Source organism: Odontomachus brunneus, unplaced genomic scaffold (genome assembly GCF_010583005.1).
Source record: "Odontomachus brunneus isolate Ranch 3 - 2012 unplaced genomic scaffold, Obru_v1 Obru_scaffold_146, whole genome shotgun sequence".
NCBI lineage: Eukaryota > Metazoa > Arthropoda > Insecta > Hymenoptera > Formicidae > Odontomachus > Odontomachus brunneus.
In genome coordinates this window covers 816,105-823,950 of record NW_022639596.1, presented here as the reverse complement: position 1 = coordinate 823,950, position 7,846 = coordinate 816,105, and the positions used below count along the sequence as shown (strand labels likewise).

General features: G+C 46.8%; 1 long non-coding RNA gene across 1 annotated transcript; it reads right to left on the bottom strand.

Moving 5' to 3' along the window:
• Window positions 1–5,304: 5,304 nt before the first annotated feature.
• On the bottom strand, window positions 5,305–7,805 carry LOC116850469. Its single transcript, XR_004379351.1, has 2 exons — window positions 5,817–7,805; window positions 5,305–5,484 (listed from the first exon to the last, which is right to left on the bottom strand). It is a non-coding gene; the product is annotated as an uncharacterized LOC116850469 (long non-coding RNA).
• Between the last annotated feature and the right edge of the window lie 41 nt (window positions 7,806–7,846).

Genomic DNA, 7,846 nt, shown 5'->3' with positions numbered 1-7,846 from the left:
GCCCCGCTCTTCACGGAGGCAGAAATCGTCGCCGTCGCGAAAACCCTGAAAGTCAGGAAGGCGCCTGGCCTGGACCTCGTTGAGGTTGCAGCGCTAAAGGCCGCCATTAAGGTAATCCCCGGTCAGTTTGTTAGGCTCTTTAACGGGTGCCTTCAATGGGGCGTCTTTCCCTCGATCTGGAAGGAGGGCTCACTTAGAATCTTCCTGAAGGGCGAGGGCAAGGACGCGAAGGACCCTAAATCTTACAGACCCATCTGTCTCCTCTCCGTTGTAGGGAAATTCTTCGAGAAGCTTCTGAAGAAGCGACTCGATCGGACGTCGATGGCGCCGGGGAGACTCTCCGATCGGCAGTTCGGCTTCATGGCCGGAAGGTCGACGGAGGCCGCGGTCGTTGAGCTGCGTCGGATGGTCTCCGCCTCCGAGCGGAGATACGTCTATGCGCTGCTCTTCGACATAGCCGGCGCCTTCGACAATGTCTGGTGGCCTCTAGTCCTGGAGACCTGGAAGAGGCTAGGCTGCCCTCAAAATATCTTCCAGGTTCTCCGAAGTTATTTTAGCGATAGGAAGGTTAGCGTGTCCTTTGGAGACATTCGAGTCTCCAAGGACGCGAGTAGAGGTTGCCCTCAAGGCTCGGTTTTAGGTCCAGCGTGCTGGACAGTTATGTTCGATGGGCTTCTCCGCGAACTAGAGAGGGAGATAGGTAGGTCGTTTATCGCGTACGCCGACGACCTTTTGGTCACGGTCGAAGGCGACTCGCGCAAAGAATTAAAAGAAAGAGGGCAACGAGTAGTAAATTTAGTTAGGATTTGGTGCGAGGGAGCCAAACTCCAGATCTCATCGCGCAAGACTGAGGCTATTGTACTCAGGAGCGAACCAATCAGAAGGGCCCCCATCGGTAGACGGGGAGGAGCGCGTCCGGACCGGAAACGTAAAGCCCACTGGGCCAAGAAGACAAATCTCGCGGCAAGACCACCGACCATTCGTTTAGGAAATGAAAAGATCGCGTTTAAGAAAACAGTTAGGTACCTAGGCATCCATTTTGACAGGGACATGGGAGTATCCTCCCATTGTAGATATCTGAGCGACAAGGTCGGGTCGCTGTTTAGTAAATTAGCTAGGATGGCGGGATGTCAGTGGGGATTGCGCTTCAGCGCGCTCTCTGCGATTTATTGGGGTGTGTTCGCGCCGACAGTGGCTTACGCCGCTGCGGGGTGGGCCGACCTGTGCACGGAGGGTGACCTGAAGGTCCTCAGGACCCTGCAGCGCCGAGCGCTCATTTCGACGACCGCTGCGTACCGCACGGCGTCGACGGAGTCGCTCTGCGTGGTTGCTGGCGCGCTTCCCGTCGACATTCTTCTCCGCGAATATTCGGCGCGATATATGGCAAGGAAGGAGATGGATGCCAGGCTATGTGATGCAGTAGTCCCGTTCACCGGGAATCTTAAAGAGACCCAGGGTCTCATTAGGGGCGAGGCGTACAAGGTGTGGCAGGCTCGATGGTCTTCTTCGAGCAAAGGCCGCACTACGTACGCCTTCTTTAGTAATGTAGAGCGCAGGGTTGATGCGCGGTGGGTCCGCCCTGACCACCACGTGACACAAATGATCACCGGACACGGCAGGTTCCAGGCATGCCTTGCGTGCTTGGGCCTTGTGAAAGGTGGGATGTGTGTTTGTGGGGAGGGAAGCGACACGGCCGTGCACCACCTTCTGCGCTGTCCCGAATTCGGGCCGCAGCGGGAGGCTCTTCGGGAGGTCGTTCCGGCCGCGAGCTGGAAGTGGCCGGAGGCGGCACACTACTTCGTGTCGACTCCAGAGACCTACTCCATGTTCGCGGCTTTCTGTCTGGAAACCCTCTTCTTAAAGGGTCCATATTAGATTTCACAGCGGCCTACCCGGGGGATGTCGGAGCCCCCGGGCATGGGTAAACGGCCTCGCAACCTTCGCGAGATCACCGTGGACCCGGGCCGCTGAGGTAGGGGAAAATTTAATTAATAAAATTTCTTCTTTTCAGGTTCCCACCTCCATCACCCATACCCAATACCCACTCCTCTTTCCTTCCCCTCCCATCCAAAAGGGTCAGAGCGTGTGTCTGGGCGAGACACTAGTGAGCGGGCCTCCCCGTGGTCCCCGTGGGCGTGGGGCGCGCGCTGCAGCCACAAGGGCAGGGGGCGCGCGCGTCACGGCTAAACCGCTCATCCTGCGAACACGTCCCGCAGGCGCTGCTGGATTTTTCCATCGCCCTTCCCCTGTCAGTGGTTAACAAACGGTAGAAGCAGATGGTAGCAAGTTGCGTATAGCCTTCACGGCTGAGGGAGCAAAGCACGGCACGCTATGGGTGTCGGGCTTCACACTAACTGATCCTCGGGACGGTCTTGTTCGCTCACTGCGTCCGCCAAGCGCCCGCTAGAAGTAAAGCTGACAGTCTCACGTCTATTTGCGGTAACTGTGTTGCCGTGTTCGCGAATATTCTATACGATATAACATTCGCGAACTCTCAGCAATCGGAATAGTCGGGAACTTTCTGATGTTAAATAATAGGAGAGCGATTCACCCGAGAGTGATGCGTTGGCGGTCGATGCTCCTTCGTTCCACGATGTCCTCGGTGGTCCTGGTCGGCAAGGGAAGCCGAAGGGCATAAAGTTTAGGGCGCGAGGACCTCCAAATCTGCTCCGCTCGTACAAAATAATCTCGAAATTCTTCCTGATGGCTAACACAAACAAAATACGCCGGAACGCGATAACCAGTAACCCTCGCGAGAATTCTTTCGGGATGCGATATGCGAGAAACAATCGCGAAATGGGTACAATTTCCCTGGGACGGGCGCCTCTGAGGCTACCATGTTACAACTGATATGATTCTATTGATTATACTTGTATGTTGCATATTACGTAACATTTGTCCCAGATAGCCAAACTTGCGCGAGCAGATTTTGCGCAGAGTCTATCAACAGTGTCTATAGATAGAATGGCAACAGATTGCACACAGAATTTGTTCTGACAACAGATTGGTGACAGACTGCGCGCAGATTCTATCGACCGACTCTGTCGACAGACTGACGGCAGATTGCGCGCAGATTCTGTTTCCTAGATAGGCTATTTAGTTCTATCAAGGGCCATATGTATGCTATTAAATGGGGCAGTTCCACATACACACCATGTAAAACTCCGAGAGGAGTCAAGATAATTATATTGTGCAATAATTGTATACATATACACAATAAAAAACAATTTTTACTTTTTTAAATTGTATTACACATTTCTTATAAAAAAGCAGAAATAATAGAGAAATAACGAGTACAAGTATAGTACAAGAATAGTACAACGGTTAAATGGCCACTTAAAGGCGTACATATGCCATCCCTGGTAAAAATTGTTCTCATCATTTTTCATACAATTTCTCATATTATTATTTTTTTTAATGTCATTATGTCATTAAATTTGAACGATTTAACCGTCATGCAATAAATATTGAAGGCCGCAGCACCGAATAAAATATCAGTCCCGCCATGTAAATAGTGGAAACATGTAAATAACTTGTAACCGCAATGCGTCGCGTTTTGGATCGCTTGCTGGTTCGGATTCGTAGGAGGCGGAATAATTTAGAAACAGTTGATTTAATAATTAAACTGAGTCGTATATTTAAAAACAGCTGATGATGTACATTTAAATTAGATATTGAGTGTCGACGCCGTTGGTTTTCGTCGATTTGTATACGAGCTGTCAGAGGCTTTGTTGTGTCAGAGGCGATGACTCACGAGATGCTGTGCGCGGGACGCGGACGGTGTTGTCGCGTATTCGCAAGTTCGTCTGTTGACGTTCTCGGCTTCTTGCCTCTTTAATTCCCGTTGACAATTTCTTTTTGCTATTTCGCTGCTATTTGATGCAATACAGTATAGGCGATATGTCAGTGGTATTGCAGCGGAGCTACACGCGGTGTATCGCCTCGGTGACGGTATCTCGGATACAATTCCTCTCCTATCGCGGAGATTCGGTGCGGTTCAATGTATGTGATGCGGCGGTCTGCCTTTGTACGCGGAACCTTAGTTGATATATCTGCCTTCGTAATCTAACAAGGCCGGCTCATTCTAGCAAGATCGCAAATGCGATGAAGTCGATGCCGCGGACGCGCCTATGCGTCGCGGTAACGGAATGATTCCGATCTCGTTTCCGGAGATCGGTTGGCTAAGTATCGCGGAGGTCAACTCGCATCCTGGCGAGTCGACGACGGTGTGATCCTGACGCGGATCCTTATGACACGGTGTCGAAGCTGCGCTGCAGGGAGCGTCCCGATTGCCTACAGTACGATTGCACACAAACCAATTGATGATAAGAATTATCTAGTGAATTACCAGGTCGAACCAATCATTACAATTTGTGGTTGTTCGGGACTCGCCTCATATTCTCCTAAAGTCTTGTCGCCTTTCGCGATTCCCTCGAATCGATCGACCTAGGCTTCTCGAAGATTCTATTTAGAATTTTCGAGAGGTAGATGATATACAGATTTCTGTATGTGCTACCTGTGACCAGCGTCGCCGGTAAACATTCGGTCTCGCGACACTTCGATCTATTTTGTTTGCTAGCTGGTTGCTATGGCAATCTTAAAATCGGATCGCGAAATCAAAGATCTATAAATCAACAACAAAACAAGGAAAGTCTGTCGATGTGTCGCGAGGCCGAACCAATCACTGATCGCCAGCTTTGAAACCGCGGAGATAAAAGCTCAGTCTCTCTATAACGGGCGATCAATCTCGTGCGATTCTCTCAAATTAAAACGCCGTCTCATCTGGCGCATCTCAGTTTCGCGAAGTCTAAGGCTGCCGACCGTAGCGAGTCAGGCTCTCAATTATTGTATCGCGACACGCGACCTCCAAAGTCTTCCGTCCATGAAGACCTCACTGCGACGAAACCATTGGTCGACGATTCGGCACGTCCGCCCAGCGAGGACGGAAGGTGCGACCAACAGCGACGACCGATCCTGAATTCTCTGTGTCAATAAAACTGTTAATTGGGACAACGATATCAACTCATTGACGCACCACAACCCGTCTCCCAGTGATCCCCGCGGAGCAAGTCCGGCATCTATGCGCTCACTGTAAGCGCGCACAGTGGTCAATCGTACTATCGGCAATCGGGACTTTCCCGCGCTGCAACGGAACGAGACTTCGAGTATACGGTGACGAGTCCGCACGCGGCCACTCGATAGCGATGTGATCTCGCTCGCGCTAAGGCAAAGGCGAGATCCGGTTTGCAGTGTGAAGGTTGGGTTAAGGGGGGAGGGTTATGTAAACGGTCGTTTTTTCAAGAATTTTTTTTTGAAAAAATGGAAAAGTTTATGAAATCGGTATAAAGTACATTGTAATATATAGGATTTAAAGTATATTATATATTTTTTTCATGTAAAAATATTTCAAAATGGCGGCGCAGCAGCTGCTTGAAGTGGGTTCCTACAATTTGCGCCGTGCAACGTCCAGGTCGCTCTAATTAACTGAAATAAAAAAACCAAAATTTTTTCGTTAAAATATGTTAATACGCTTTGCATGACAAATGATTTAAAAAAAATTAAAAATTCAAGACAATTTAAAAAAAATCACTTTTTTGTTACAAACAAATGGTAAAAAACAATATTTATTATTGAATTTTTAATAAAATTTTAATGTCATGCAAAAGGTCAATAAGTCAAAGAATATGTGTGCAAAATTTCATTAAAATCGGTTAAGAATTCTTTGAGCTATATTGCACGGCGCGCGAAATTTTATGTTTTGAGAAAAACGCGTTTAAAGTTTTCGATAGAGAAAAGTAGTGTTTAAGGGGACTTACGGCTACATAAGCTTAGTCTGCGATGCCAGAGCTGTAAAATATGCCTTCCTCTTCTGCAAATGCATCCATTTGAACCGCTGCTTCCTGTTTTTTAGCTGTCCTGGACTCTTTTGACCTGCTTTGGCTACGCTCCTGTTTTTCCACTCAGTTTTTGTCGTACACGTCAGCAAATGTTTTACACTGAAAACCGATTTGCAGTTCCAAATCTGTCATTACTTGTAGAATGTGTAGCCATCGTTAAACATGCCTCCGGCTAAATAAGCAGCAATCTCAACGATTTTCCAGCCGCAGTTTAGATGCTTGGGAGCCAAGCGCCATACGGTCGCATTAAAAGATTCATTTGCATTTTGCGTATAGCCACCCAAGCATCTCTCAAGCAAGTTATCACGGGATAAATCCTCGTAAATTGGCAGTATCTGCTTTTTCACATCAGGATGTAATGGAGAAGGATGAATATAAGCTTGTGCTGCATTTTCAGCTTCGGCGACGCGATACGCACATCACGTCGGCGTCCGGGGGACAATACTAGTGCTGCGGCTCTTGATCGGTTAATATTAAATGGAAATAAGTGGCCATGATTGCTTTTTTCATGTCATTCTATGCGCATTCCTTCGAATGGCTAGGCCATAGTATTTTGTTAATTTTTTTATAAGAACATCAGTAAGTTTCCCCTTACCTCCGAGTTTAACAGTTTTTTTTTAATTTGTTTTAAATTTTTTTTTAAATTTTTTTTAAATTTCGTAGTCGACTGCCCATGCGTTTCTCGACATGACCCAAGCATTCGCTCTTCGTTATTTTCAAATCATCACCGTAAGGTTCTGCATCTATAATGGCTTTAAAAGTCTTGGCGTCTCCATCTCCAATATAATTACTGTACCTCACTCCATAATGTTCCTGGGATCTTTGAAACATTTCGAGCATAGAATCGACTTCCATTTTTCCCGAAGAGCCTCGATGATTTATTGGGCAATTCTCTTTAAGCTCTGCATATTCCGGACCGTTTGAATCTTTGTGTTTAAAGTAGATGCATGCTTGACAATAACTATTTTTAACGATCAGATCTATTACTTTTCCTGAGTGATAAGCTATTAACGTGGTAACACCAAAGAGAAACGAGAACCCGCGCTTTTTCCAAGAACCGTCACCGCTAACAGTCAAATTCTGAATAGATCTCTCGTTCTCTTCATTTATTTTTATTTCATCTTGTACAGCGTTTTTGCAACAAACATCAAAAACTTTCTTAGCAGACGCGTATAAGTGCTGCACTATTCTCTCGTAACCTTTTTTGCCTCAATCCTTGTCCCAAGTCCATTATACCGCAAAAAATGTTTATGCCTTCTCGAGCTACTCCCAGTAATCTCATAGCAAAAACTATTCTTCGATTAATTTCAAAACTATTATGAATAAATGGTCCTGAATCAATGAGTGTAGTGCCACACTTACACTTCACGGATATTTTAAAACCAAGTCCTCTGTCATCTAAATTCCCGAATGATAAATTACCTTTACACTTTCTGCAAATAGCTATGTCAGAAATAGCAGAAAATACAGAAATAAATTCTATGATTCGGTAACAGAAACTCAAATTTACAACGACGTCAGACACCGACGCTTTCATTTTCTTAGCCGACGCACTTGCTTCGGCGTCGGTGTCGCTTGGCACCTCTTCTTTAGTGTCTTGTATAAATTCACCTGGAGGTCGCCGACGACGAGGGCTTGGACGATAGTTCGGTTCACTTTTATCTATTTATCGACTCATTTTTTGCAAATATAATGCACAATAACAACGTAAAACTACTGCATGGTAAGAAAAATAGGAGTATATGAAGAGCACGCTGCCTCTCAACTGTTGGCTCGGAGACGTTACTTTTTCAAAAACAGTTGTTACACAAGCACAAATTATTGCTTTTCCTCGTCAGTTGTGTCATCTAGTGTCCAAATAGCAAGTCTGTGGTGTCAAGGGACCGAAAAGTAAAGCATTCACATACGCGGTCGTATACCTGCGCTCGGTACCCTTTGAAGCGCGTTAC